Genomic DNA, 13,231 nt, shown 5'->3' with positions numbered 1-13,231 from the left:
AGCAGTCTTAGAAAGGGTGGAAGCCAGGTACATTCAGTCCTCTTGGCAACTGCTCCATAGGGGCAAGACCTGCTGGGAAGTATTGCTGAGACCACTAGGCCAAGTTGTGTGTTTGTTTCCCTGAAAAAAAAGAGAGTTAACTTCACTGACAACCGAGATCTGTTTCCTTTCTTGCTGACCTCCAGCTGTTCCATCGGTGAAGTCTAGCCATTGCTCAAAGTTGATGGGGAAACCTCAAGGCCCTGCTGCTCTCTTTCATTGATGGTTCTTGATCTTTTAAAAAAGGCTTGGACTGGACAGCACTCAGAGGACACTTTCAAACAGAGGACTGCCCTCTGTAAAGTAGAACACATGAGCACTCTCTGAAATACTCCACATTCTTCAGCAGCCAACTTCTTTCTTTCTCGCCCACCCCCTATCAGAAGAAATCTTGCAAATTAAGCAATCTCATGCTAATGGGCACCAATTTGCATACATTCCTGCAATTTGCTCTGATTGCAATATGAGGGGGTGGGCGCATATTACCGCTTTGACTCTTTTCTCCCCCCCTCCCCTTCAAATGCAGAAACCTGCCCTACCCCCTGGGTAATTCTGCATGAAGCATTCTCCTCATTCTCCTTCGCACCAGGGGCACGCAATCAGTCCCCTGGGGGTTCCTAGACAATGAATCCCTTCTTACCAGGCCATGGGTTAAAAGAGGGGGGAGGAGGAGAGAAACAGGCAGAGACAGTGTAAGAAAGCGTCAGCTATAAAGTGGCAGCAATTTCTAAGCTGAGAGCTCTTGAAAAATCTCTCTGACCCACTCCCCATAAGTGGTGCTTGGCAGACCTCTCTAATGCACCCTTCTTACGAGCTCTCTCCATTCTGAGAAAGGAAAGCTGTCAGGCCGAGGGGGAATCTCTCAGCCTGCAAAATAAAACTACAGTAAGCCTGCCAAGGATCAACTAAGATGCCTATAAAGATCCAGGCGTTGACATTCCCACACGCGTTAATAAAGCAAATTGAAAACCGCTATAGCTGGTAGCTCTCGCTTTTCTACCCCCTCGCCCGTCAGGACCAATCGCTAGGGAATCTCTTAGTTAGGAGAACTTTTGGTAACAGCCCTGAGCTAAGTTTCAGAGGATGGAGATGCAGAAAAGGCTGTCAAAGGGCACGGTCAAAGGGCACAGTCTAAGGGATAGGTAGCAGGTAAAGATAATACAAACATTTTATTCAGTTCATATTTAAAGGCAAATCTACCAAATTCGCAGTTTCCAAACAATACGCAAAGCAAAAGGCAGCCATCTCCAGGATTTGCACTTCTCCCAATTTTGCAATCAATTCTCCATCCAAGTAACATGTACAAACATATTTAAACTACAGTAAAATGTATATAATATGCATGCAATGGTGGGGGCAAAACTTACCAGAGAAAATGAAGATAGCCCCACTTAGATTTCAGTACCTGCAAATCAGCACTTCCCTGAGTAGACTGATTAGAAATGGAGAGATTTAAGAGAGAGAACACCAAATTAAAGTACTAGAATCAAACAAATCAGGGTGATGCTCAAAGATAAAGCAAATGATCATCATCTGACTGCTCTAGATCAGGGGTGAGAAGACTTGCAGGATCTACTTTGTTTTTCACTAGAACCTCGAGATCTACCAACCATAGCCTGGTGCAAAATAGATACTCTTAAAACAAGAGAATTCTGAGTCTGGGGATCTGTTTTGAGTACCAGAGCTGAAGAGAACGCATGGAACTTCCATACAAAAAGCTGATCCCTGGTTATCTCAAGGTGTCTTTGTTTCAAAATAACTGAGTGCAGGGAGGGGACATGCTGCTGCTTTTATTTTTAAACAATTGGGAATCTGAAATCCTTTCCGTTTAACTGGGGTAGATCCAGACCAGTGGAGAGAGGGTACACTTGACCAGGTACACTTGCCCGAGGCTTTGGAGAGCTACACTGGGAGGGGCTGCCAGGAGCCTGCTGGACTTACACTGTCGTGCCAAGAATACCCCGTGCCTCCCTGCTGACTAGGGACCCCCACCTGGGCCCCAGAAAAGCTCTACACCAGTGGTGTGCCGTCAATGAACTGGGGGACTAGGCTAGTCCCCTAAATGCTCCTGGTAAGGTAAAGGGACCCCTGACCATTAGGTCCAGTCGTGACCGACTCTGGGGTTGCGGCGCTCATCTCGCTTTTTTGGCCGAGGGAGCCGGCATACAGCTTCTGGGTCATGTGGCCAGCATGACTAAGCTGCTTCTGGCGAACCAGAGCAGCGCACAGAAACGCCGTTTACCTTCCCGCTGGAGAGGTTCCTATTTATCTACTTGCACTTTGACGTGCTTTCGAACTGCTAGGTTGGCAGGAGCAGGGACTGAGCAATGGGAGCTCACCCCATCGCGGGGATTTGAACCACCGACCTTCTGATCGGCAAGCCATAGGCTCTGTTGTTTAGACCACAGCGCCACCTGCGTCCCAATGCTCCTGGTAAATGAGAGTATTAAAGTATTAAAGTATTAACATCTGGCACCTCCCTCCCAAAGCCCAGGAAGGTTCTCCCCAGTTTAGGGAGGGAAGTGTGATGCTCTGTTGAGTCCAAGAGCCCTCCCTCCACCTTCCCAAAACCCACCCAGCTTGGGGAAGGAGGCAGGAGGCCTGGCAACTCCTTCCCAAAATCCAAGAAGGTTCTGTCTGGCTTAGGGAGGGATGCGCAATGCTCATGAAAGGTGGTATTAAGACATCGCAATGTCACACACTACATCCCTCCCCCCATTGCCCTCACAAGCTGGCACCTCTGGCCCTAACTATTCCCCTACAAATAATTTTACCTCATGCCGCTGCTCTACACGGGCCTGTCCAGATCTACCTTAGGCTGACCCCTACCTTAGATTATTAAGTGCAGATGCACCTAATGAACGACTGGTTGGCCTACAGCCGTAAACTACATATAAAGAATGATATATAAATACAGCTGTTTTGTATTAAAGCATGAGCAACAGCCAAGCTTTGATCTAGAAGAAATTAGCAAGTGAGAAGATGAAAGCATCCCTCTGATTGCATTCTTGGGCTGGAGAAATCTACACCTGTTTTGCCTGTCAAGAGCACAGATGTTCAAACAAGGGATGGGGAACCTCAAGCCTGGGGTCTAAATGTGGCCCTTTCAGCTCGGCCTCCACCACACATTGTCCTGAGCCATATCTCTCGCCAGCCCAGCTTTGCACCCTCCTTGAGCATATTTGCCTGACTAGGATGTGTCATTTCTTGATGGGAAGTTTTGCTTCTACACATGACTCTGGCTAAACCATTTTAAGCTGAGACATTCCTTCATCACCCTAGAATGTTCAGTCCACATTGAGTTCATGAGACATTGCATCCTGACCTGTTCTTAGTGCTTGGTTGACCACATCTACGGATGAATGCTATATATTAATCACTAGTAATAGTTTCAACCCAACAATTTCTCTGGCATGAGAAAGGACCTTCACCTGTGGGATTTAGGAACATAAGAAGAATCTGCTGGATCAGGCCAGGAGCCAGCCAGATGTCCATGCAAAGCTTGTAAGCAGGACCCGAGCTCGATGGTGTTCTCCCCTTCTGAGGTTTCCCACATATGACCTCAACAGTGGCTGTAGAACACAGCTGTCACGGTTAGTCATCATTACAGTGGTACCTTGGGTTAAGAACTTAATTCATTCTGGAGGCCCGTTCTTAACCTGAAACTGTTCTTAAGCTGAGGTACCACTTAGCTAATGGAGCCTCCCACTGCCGCTGTGCCGCCGCATGATTTCTGTTCTCATCCTGAAGCAAAGTTCTTAACCCGAGGTACTATTTCTGGGTTAGCGGAGTCTGTAACCTGAAGCATCTGTAACCCGAGGTACCACTGTAATAGCCTTATTAGTGGGGTAGGAGAGCAGGAAAAAGAATCACATCTGGTAACCAAGGCACCCCTTTCATTTCAGATAGTACATGGGTACCATGCTTGATTGCTATTGTTTAAAATCTAGCCATGCCCTCCTGCATCTAAGCCTGTATCCAAGCCAAAGCACCTGGTATTGAGACTATTGCATAGTCTTTCACTGTTTACCCCTGATTCCACATCCCTTCTTCTTTTTCCCCCCTCTGGACCTATCTGCACTATACATTTAAAGCGGTATTATACCACTTTAAACGATCATAGCTTTCCCCAAAGAAGTGTAGTTTGTTAAGGGTACTGAGAATAACTAGGCGATCCCTATTCCTCTCACAGAACTACAATTTCCAGAGTGGCTTAACAATCAATCCCTCTTCCTAATACTATGGTAGGAGAGCTGGGGGGGGGGGGTGTCGCACCTGGAAAACCAATGCACCCCTTTGGTTTCAAATAGTACATGGGTAGGCAAATCTAAAAAGCCTGGGACACACATTTTCATGGTCCTCTAGCAGCTATGGTCGCTCATTTAACAGAAATAATGTCTGTAGCATTAACTCTGGAAGTGTAGAATCGATTCTCACCAAACTAAGCCTCCTGGTGTATATTTTGCTCTAATAAGTTTAGTTTGGTCAGAATCGAGTGTACTCTGCCGGAGTTAACACTAAATACATTACTTCTGGTAAATGAGCCAACATAGAGGGCCGTGAAAATTTGCGTCTCAGGCTTTTCAAACACGTCTACCCAAAGGGGAGCATTGGTTGCCAGATGTGAAATACATTGGTGTTATTTTCGGCTCTCCTACCCTTCTATATCCTCCATGAACTTGTCTAATCCTCTTTTAAAGCCATCCAAGTGCCCATCACTATCTCTTGTGGGAGCAAAGTCCATGGTTGAACAATGCACTGTGTGGAGAGTCTTGTCTTGCCTACCCTGAACCTTCCAACATCTGGCTTCACGGGGTGTCCACAAATTAAAGTGTTATGGAAGAGGGAGAAGAACTATTTTTTCTATCCACCTTCTCCATCCATGCTACTTTTCTCTATCCAGACTTCTAACATGTCACCTCTTGCTAAGTTTTCTCTAAACTAAAAAGGTTCCCATGTACATTGAACAGTTCAAGGAAGTCATAAAACACGATAGGGATACATTTGAATTTGCAATTAGGTATAACAGGGCTGAGGACATGGGTGGCACTGTGGGTTAAACCACAGAGCCAAGGACTTACCGATCAGGAGGTCGGCGGTTCGAATCCCCGCGAAGGGGTGAGCTCCCATTGCTCGGTCCCTGCTCCTGCCAACCTAGCAGTTCGAAAGCACATCAAAGTGCAAGTAGATAAATAGGTACTGCTCCGGCGGGAAGGTAAACGGCATTTCCGTGCTCTGCTCCAGTTTGCCAGAAGCGGCTTAGTCATGCTGGCCAGATGCTGTACGCCGGCTCCCTCAGCCAATAAAGTGAGATGAGCGCCGCAACCCCAGAGTCGGCCACGACTGGACCTAATGGTCAGGGGTCCCTTTACCTTTATAACAGGGACACTACAGATATAGCAACAGTTAAAAAAAATATAAATTAAAACTTAGTCACTAACATATAACCTAAAATTATCATTTAAGACCTTAATCATTATGATAGCACAACTTATTCCCTAAGTTTTATGGCAAACACACATAATTTGGCTACCATTAAGGTGATCTCAGGATCCTTGTCCTCTACCAGGGATTTTGGACATTGAAATTCGGATTCATTTGGAGATTTTTGCATAGCAGGGGTAATAAATACCGAGCGTATATCCCCGTAGAAACGGCAGCGTAACAAGGCATGAGAGACAGTTTCTACCTCCATCAAGCCGCAGGGGCAGACTCATTCCACGTATGGGTTACCCTCGAATCTGCCCTGCAATAAGGCAGATGGCAGCATGTTGAATCTAGTGAGGGTAAATGACCGACGTTGAACAGTTGTCAAAGGGCTGGCACAGGCCAGAGCTTTGCTTTGTTTTTAAGCTAGGCTCCCCCTGCCCACACACACACACAAAAAACCCCTCCACGGAATGGACATTATCTGAATAAGCCAGTTCTGCATAGAGGCACAGACCGCCTGCTGTCTTACCATTTTCCTTCCTCCTTGGCAGGAGATTTGCAGACCTTTTGAAGTCAGGTTCCTTCCGACCGAAGCAACATGCTCAGCCTGGGTTCTGAGTCTTCCTCAGACCCAACCGCCTCTCCAGAAGAACCTATTAATTGGCATCTATTCATGGCAACAATTATAAGGATATTAAATGTGTATTTATATCCCGTCACCTCCGTTCTACAGCCACAGGGGGTTCCTCATCAAGAGGTAATTGAAAGGGAAGAGAAGAGGCTCAGGGGCTCCCTCTTAGGAGGCCGACATGAGCGACAGGGAGATGGAAACATCGTTGGGTGTTTCTGCCATTTATAATCATAATGGATTTTACCCTTCTTCTCTCTTTGCTGCTGAACACAAGTGCAAATGGCAGATCTGGTAGCGAATGTGATGCAAAGCAGGGAGGGGAGCGATTCCATTAACTTTGCTACTGACACTTAACGGATGGCCTTATGATATGCCATCATAACATATCAATCCTCATCTTGCCTTTGGGAGCGACTGGAGAAGGTTGGCGACGGAGGAAGAGTTTAGAGGAACATCTCATACCTTCCAACATGACGCAGCCCAAATCGGGGACGCCATCTTCTGGGTCTGCACTCCTGGCTAGAGTCACATGACCCGTGCGAAAACATGGCCCTCCAAAAAGTGCTTTTTCAGGCACAGCACCCAAAAACATGTGTTTGGGGGCACTGTTCATGATTGCTGCCTCATAAAATGCCTTTTCAGGGCAGCAATCTTGCATGGCACCCCAAAACACATGTTTTCAGGCACCATGCCCGAGAAGAGTGCAGCCCAGAATCATGTGAGATTGTGGTAGCCATTTTGGCCCCTGTGCTCTGGTGAGAAAAACTGGAATGTCCTGTTTTCTTCCAGGGGAGTTGACAGGTATTACTTTTCTGGGTGAAAACAATGATAAGAAAACATAGCTCCGTGGGATGAAGGTACTCTTCCAGGCCTCTCCCTCTGCCCCTGGGACACTCCTTTGGAGAAGTGTACACTAATATGCTGGTGAGTGTGTGTGTGTGTGTGTGTGTGTGTGTATGTATGTATTCCACAAACTGATGTGGAAATGTGGTTTAAGAAGAAAACTGAAAGCAACCCAAATGGAGACATTAGTGCATCCCTAGTCTCACACACAACTTGGCCTTTGCTTGAATGTACAGAACTGCTCTTCAAAAACAACCACAGATCTGGTGTTGCTCCTTCAGGTACTGCCCTGCTTGAGGGAAGTTGCACTTTTGAGAAGAGATGAAGGACCTCTTTCTTGGTCAGCAGTACTCACCTGAGGCAGTCTTGAGCAGAAGAAGGGGGAAGGGGAAAATGAGATCAATTTAGCGGCACTCTAGATAGCTAGTAACTGAGATTTGTGCTGTAACAAGACACCTCTGAAGCGAGCATTAAAATTAAAAAATGAGAGGTACAAGAAGAGGCTGGAGAAGGGGGAAAGGAAGACTTAAACCTAGGTCCTACCTGTACTATAAATTTAAAGCAGTATTATACCACTTTGTCAGTCATGGATTCCTCCAAAGAATCCTAGGAACTTTAAACCACTCTGCAAATTGTAGCTCTATATGGGGGGCGGGGGGGGATAGGGGTCTCTTTACAACTCTCAGCACTCTTAACAAACCATAGTTCCCAGACTCCTTGAGGGAAGCCATGCCTGTTTAAAGTGGTATGATACTGCCTTAAATGTATAGCGCAGATGAGGCCTTAAGCCCGTGTTGCCTGAAGAGGTAGAGGAAATTGTTACCATGGTTTTCTGCCTTAACTTTGGTTAAGATTCTATACCCTAAAACTACTATTTAACTTGCCAGTTCAAGTCTTTCCCCCAGAAGATGCGTTCCAGGGTGACAACACCAAAATCTGCTTGTCATGTGGGAGAAGAAAGGTTCACAAAATGGAGAAAGGAGATTGACCATAGTTTCCTCTAAGGAGGTTCTATGCTTAACCATGGTTAACACAAATTACAATTTGCAACACACACACCCTTCTAATAAATCAATTTCATATCTTGATTTGTGTCCAGTCCCTATTCAGTGTGGAATAATGGTTAGGGTGTGAGCTTAGGACTTGGGTGATCCAGATTCCAAACCGCACTTGGCCATGAAGCTGGCCAAGTGAACCAGGGCTGATCAATATCTCTCAGCCAAGCCTACTTCACAGGGTTGTTGTGGGAGAAAAAGGGAAGGACAGAAAGAGCTGCCTTGGCCTCTTTGAAAAAAGGCAGGACATCAATGTGATAAAGAAAGAAATAAAACCATGGTTTCAGTATTCATGTATCACACCTACATCATGATGGGAAAGTTTAGGAAACCATGGTTGTATCATTAGGAAACCACGATTGTATCATGCTATTTATGGACAAAGAAAAGGAGCCTGGATGTTGTTACAAGGGGGTATTTCTATATGGAAAAATATCTCTGCCTAATAGTCTATTTGGTTTTAACACCGCGTGCTGGTTTTCATAATTCAGCTCTAAGTGCCAAGCACTGTAAATGAGCCCATTAATGACCCTTTAATTTACTTCACCGGGGCTGAATTCATAAAACATTCATGTTCCATTTAGGCAGGATTTTTCCCAATAACTCCTCAGGGCAAGTCACTGTCGAGGAACGGCCGAGATGGTTTCTTTCAGATACCATCCAGTTAAGGCTCTTCCCTCCCTCTCTGCCCCTTTCCATAAACTCAGCACGCAGCTTCCCCCACACACACAGGAAGCTGTCTTCCTAACAAGGGTAGCAAAGAGTAGAGGAGCCTTTGCGGAGGTCAGTTGCTCAACAAATGATGTCAACAGACTGCTGCATCCTAAGCTGTAGCATAATTGAGGCTAAGCAACTGCAGACCTTTGGTCAGTACCTAGGTGGGAGATCACAGGGAGCTCCACATGAGGTGCAGAGCTTTCAAAAAGAAGAAAGGAATGTACATCATAAATAATACCTAGAGCAGGATGGGAAATATTTTTCACCTTGAGGGCCACATTCCCTTCCAGGGTCCACATGTTAGTGGTGGGTGGGGCCAGAAGCAAAAGTGGGTGGGGCAACCAAGGTTAATTTGACCTTTGTACAGAAGAATATAGGGACGCCGGTGGTGCTGTGGGTTAAACCACAGAGCCAAGGACTTGCCGATCAGAAGGTCGGCGGTTCGAATCCCCGTGATGGGGTGAGCTCCCATTGCTTGGTCCCTGCTCCTGCCAACCTAGCAGTTTGAAAGCACATCAAAGTGCAAGTAGATAAATAGGTACCGCTCCGGGGGGAAGGTAAATGGCGTTTCTGTGTGCTGCTCTGGTTCGCCAGAAGCGGCTTAGTCATGCTGGCCACATGATCCGGAAGCTGTACGCCGGCTCCCTTGGTCAGTAAAGTGAGATGAGCGCCGCAACTCCAGAGTCAGTCACTACTGGATCTAATGGTCAGGGGTCCCTTTACCTTTTTTACAGAAGAATATATTCTACACAAGCTCCTCTCTATCCTCTATCCAGGCAAACAAGAGGCATTGTCAGAGTTCAAGGATATCATCCAGGCAGGCAGAAACACACTTTTTTAAAATAATAGTTTATCAGTTTTCCAAAAATAACAAAAAATAAAACAACAATACAAATTCATAACCAAATATAGAAAAATTGACCTCCCCCTGGTCCGTACCCTGGTTTCATTGTTTATCATCATACCGCATGTCTATTGTAAATTTAAAAATCTTTAAAATTACTTATTGTCCATTCATAATATCATTACAAGTAGTTCTAAAATCCTGCTAATGTGTTAACCTGTGTACATTGCTTCTGTATATATGCAATAAAGTCCTTCCGGTCTTCCTTAAATTCATTGTCATCTCTTCCTCTTAATTTCATTGTCAATTTTGCCATTTCAGCATATTCCATTAGTTTGACTTGCCAATCTTCTTTAACTGGGACACCTTCTTCTTTCCAATGTTGTCCTAGCAATATTTGTGTGACCGTAATTGCATACATAAATACTGGTAAGTCCTTTTGTGATCGTGGTATATCCACTCCCATAATACCTAGTAGGAAAGCTTCTGGTTTTTTACAAAAGTTATTTTAAACATTTTCTTCATTTCACTATAAATCATTTCCCAATATTCCTTTACAATTTTACAATCCCACCACATATGGAGAAATGTCCCTTCTGCTAATTTTGGAGTGCCCCATTCAGACCTGTGCTTCCCCATCTCAAGCTCACAGCCCAGAAAGCAGTTTCTTGTGTCAGATCAATAAAAGACAACTCGCTTTCCCAACCTCTACAAATCCTGGCTAAGGAGAGCCCTGCCAATGACCCATCTTAGACCAGCATTCTGTTCTCACAGTGACCAACCAGATGGCTGTAGGAAGCATGCAAGCAAGAACCAAGCAAAAGAAGACTCCCCTCTGGTGGTTTCCAGCAATATTCAGAAGCATTACTGCCACCAGCTGTGGAGGCTGAGCATACCCATTATGGCTAGTAGCTAGTAGGTGGACTGATAGGCTTGTCCACCATGAATTTCTTCAATCTGCCTTAAAAGCCACCATTCCCTCCCCAGATCCTTCAAGTGTCCCTATCTTCCAGGGACGTTCCAGGATTTACAGAGGCCGTCCCAGTTTCTCCTTTTCCCCTGAATGTCCCGCTTTTCCTATTTTCATTGAGAAAATGGTGGAGGGTATGGAGTTCTGCAACTCCTGGACCAGGAGATAAGTAACTATACAACCTTTAGAAAACATCTGAAGGCAGCCCTGTATAGGGAAGGTTTTTTAAAAAAAAATCTTTACTGTTTTATTATGTTTTTATATGTGTTGGAAGCCGCCCAGAGTAGCTGGGGCAACCCAGTTCAAAGGGCATGGTAATAATAATAATAATAATAATAATAATAATAATAATAATATGATGATGATGATGATGATGGTGGTGGTGGTGGTGGTGGTGGTGATATAGGATGTCCCTATTTATCACCTTGCTGACAAAGGTCCATATAGTTAAAGCTATGGTTTTCCCAGTAGTGATGTATGGAAGTGAGAGCTGGACCATAAAGAAGGCTGATCGCCGAAGAATTGATGCTTTTGAATTATGGTGCTGGAGGAGACTCTTGAGAGTCCCGTGGACTGCAAGAAGATACAACCTATCTATTCTGAAGGAAATCAGCCCTGAGGGCTCACTGGAAGGACAGATCCTGTAGCTGAGGCTCCAATACTTTGGCCACCTCATGAGAAGACTCCCTGGAAAAGACCCTGATATTGGGAAAGATTGAGGGCACAAGGAGAAGGGGACGACAGAGGACGAGATGGTTGGACAGTGTTCTCAAAGCTACCAGCATGAGTTTGACCAAACTGCGGGAGGCAGTGGAAGACAGGAGGGCCTGGCGTGCTCTGGTCCATGGGGTCACGAAGAGTCGGACATGACTACACGACTAAACACAACACAGTTTTCATTGGAGAGACATTGGAGTGTCTGCCTCCCATGGAAGCAAATCCCATTGTTTCGCTCTTTAAATCTCTCCCAGTTTTGCTTCCATTCACACTCCTTCCTTTGACTTTTTATTTTCTGTAGATCACTCGGTCTTCTAGCAGTCCTTTCCTAACCCCCTGTTTCTTCTGCTCTTCCTTCCATAGGCATGTCAGTCAAAGATCAGTGCCTCACATAACCAAGAAACAGGAAATGCCCCATCAAAAATAGAGGACAAAAGAAGATGCAGATCTGCATATAAATTGCATGTGCTGATTATCTGAGTATCTATTTTTATATGTGGTTGAAAAAACATAAATAATTAGAAATACAGTGCTTCTTACCATAGTGGGGAAGACTGTGATCAATGATGACCTGTGTGTCTCCTTAGTTTGCATTCCTGGTGCTGCTAACAGTTGATGGGCAAATTCAGGGCCTCTGCTCTCCCTTCTTAAGGTTGTAGCTCACTGGCAGAGTGTCTCTTTGCATGCAAAAAGTCCCAGGCTCAACACACACACACACACACACACACACACACAGCATCTCCAGTTGGGACTGGGAATGTCCCCTGCCTAAAACCCTTGAAAAACATGTCCAATCAAGATTGCTGAACTAGATGGTACAAGGTAGATGGTACAAGGTAGCTTCCTATGCTGCTACATTTAAAACACAGAGTCCACCAAATGGAGCAGCTTTTCCAACCTTGGTTTCCCAGATGATGCTGGACTACAGCTACCAGCCAGCAGAGCCCAATGGTCAGGGATGATGAGTATTGTAGTACAGGAACATCTAAGGACCTAACACTACAAAAAAATGGAATAGGGGATTCCTTCAAATAGACACATGGTTGTCCTAGTTCTTAAGATAACCCAGCCACAGGGAGGCGGGCATCATTCTGGCTTCCTATTCTCCCTGTGACAACTAGGAAAATGAGCCAATCACAGCCAGAGGCTTCACAGCCCCCATACAACAACAACAACAACAACAACCACAAAAGTACAACAAAAATGTAAGCTCACAGCAGTAATGCCAGGATGCTGCTGTGCAGAGTTAATTGATTTGAATGATATTACTATTCTGGTGAAGTAGTCACATGACCTCAAGGCAGGTGTACAGAATGAGTTGCTAGATGCCTGAGGTAGTTGTGCCTTGTGTGTGTGTTTATTGGGGGGGCACTTTTGGATGCTCTTCGATGCTAAAAATAAAAATCTGTGTCCATTTTTGGGTGCTGCATTTTAAGAAGGATATTGACAAACTCAGGCATGTCCAGAAGGCAATCGGCATGGCAAAAGGTTTTTGCACGAGCTTCATGAAAACAAAGCAGCAGCAGAAATGAAGCTCACAATCAGGAATACAGACACAGACCACCCCCTACAACTCTGTCAACACATCATTCCCCTTCAGGATGTCCCATCCCCACCCCCTGGAAGAAAGAAATGCTGCCACCTCCCTTCGTAACTCCCCAGTTGTTTATTTATTTTATTTATTAAACCTACTAATTGCTTTTCTTTTTACAAAGCTACTTACAAGAATAATTAAATAAAATTTACACTGAAACCACTGGCCGGGGTTGGTTGGTGGGATGTGGAGTCTAATTTGAGCTGGATAGTCCCATATAAAAGGGAGCTTCCTATATGCCTGGGACCTCCATCAGAGATTTTACACAGGGGATGAGAACCTGTTGCGTTCCAGTCGTAGCTGGACTACAACTGCTGCTGCCACCTGACCACTGACCATGCTGGCTGGAGCTGATGAGAGTCCAGCAACACTGGAGGGCCTCGATTTTTCC

At 45.3% G+C, this 13,231-nt stretch overlaps 1 long non-coding RNA gene across 2 annotated transcripts; it reads right to left on the bottom strand.

Moving 5' to 3' along the window:
• Positions 1-258: 258 nt before the first annotated feature.
• LOC309328966 lies at positions 259-2,642 on the bottom strand. 2 transcript variants are annotated; one of them, XR_014150964.1, is made up of 3 exons: positions 2,615-2,642; positions 1,407-1,471; positions 259-335 (listed from the first exon to the last, which is right to left on the bottom strand). It is a non-coding gene; the product is annotated as an uncharacterized lncRNA (long non-coding RNA). The 2 variants fall into 2 exon arrangements; XR_014150965.1 differs by having other exon boundaries at positions 265-415.
• Between the last annotated feature and the right edge of the window lie 10,589 nt (positions 2,643-13,231).

Source organism: Podarcis erhardii (assembly GCF_964252035.2).
Source record: "Podarcis erhardii genome assembly, chromosome: 14".
In the NCBI taxonomy this organism is placed as follows: domain Eukaryota; kingdom Metazoa; phylum Chordata; class Lepidosauria; order Squamata; family Lacertidae; genus Podarcis; species Podarcis erhardii.
Note: the sequence above shows the minus strand (reverse complement) of the source record. Positions and strands in the feature narration are given on the sequence as shown.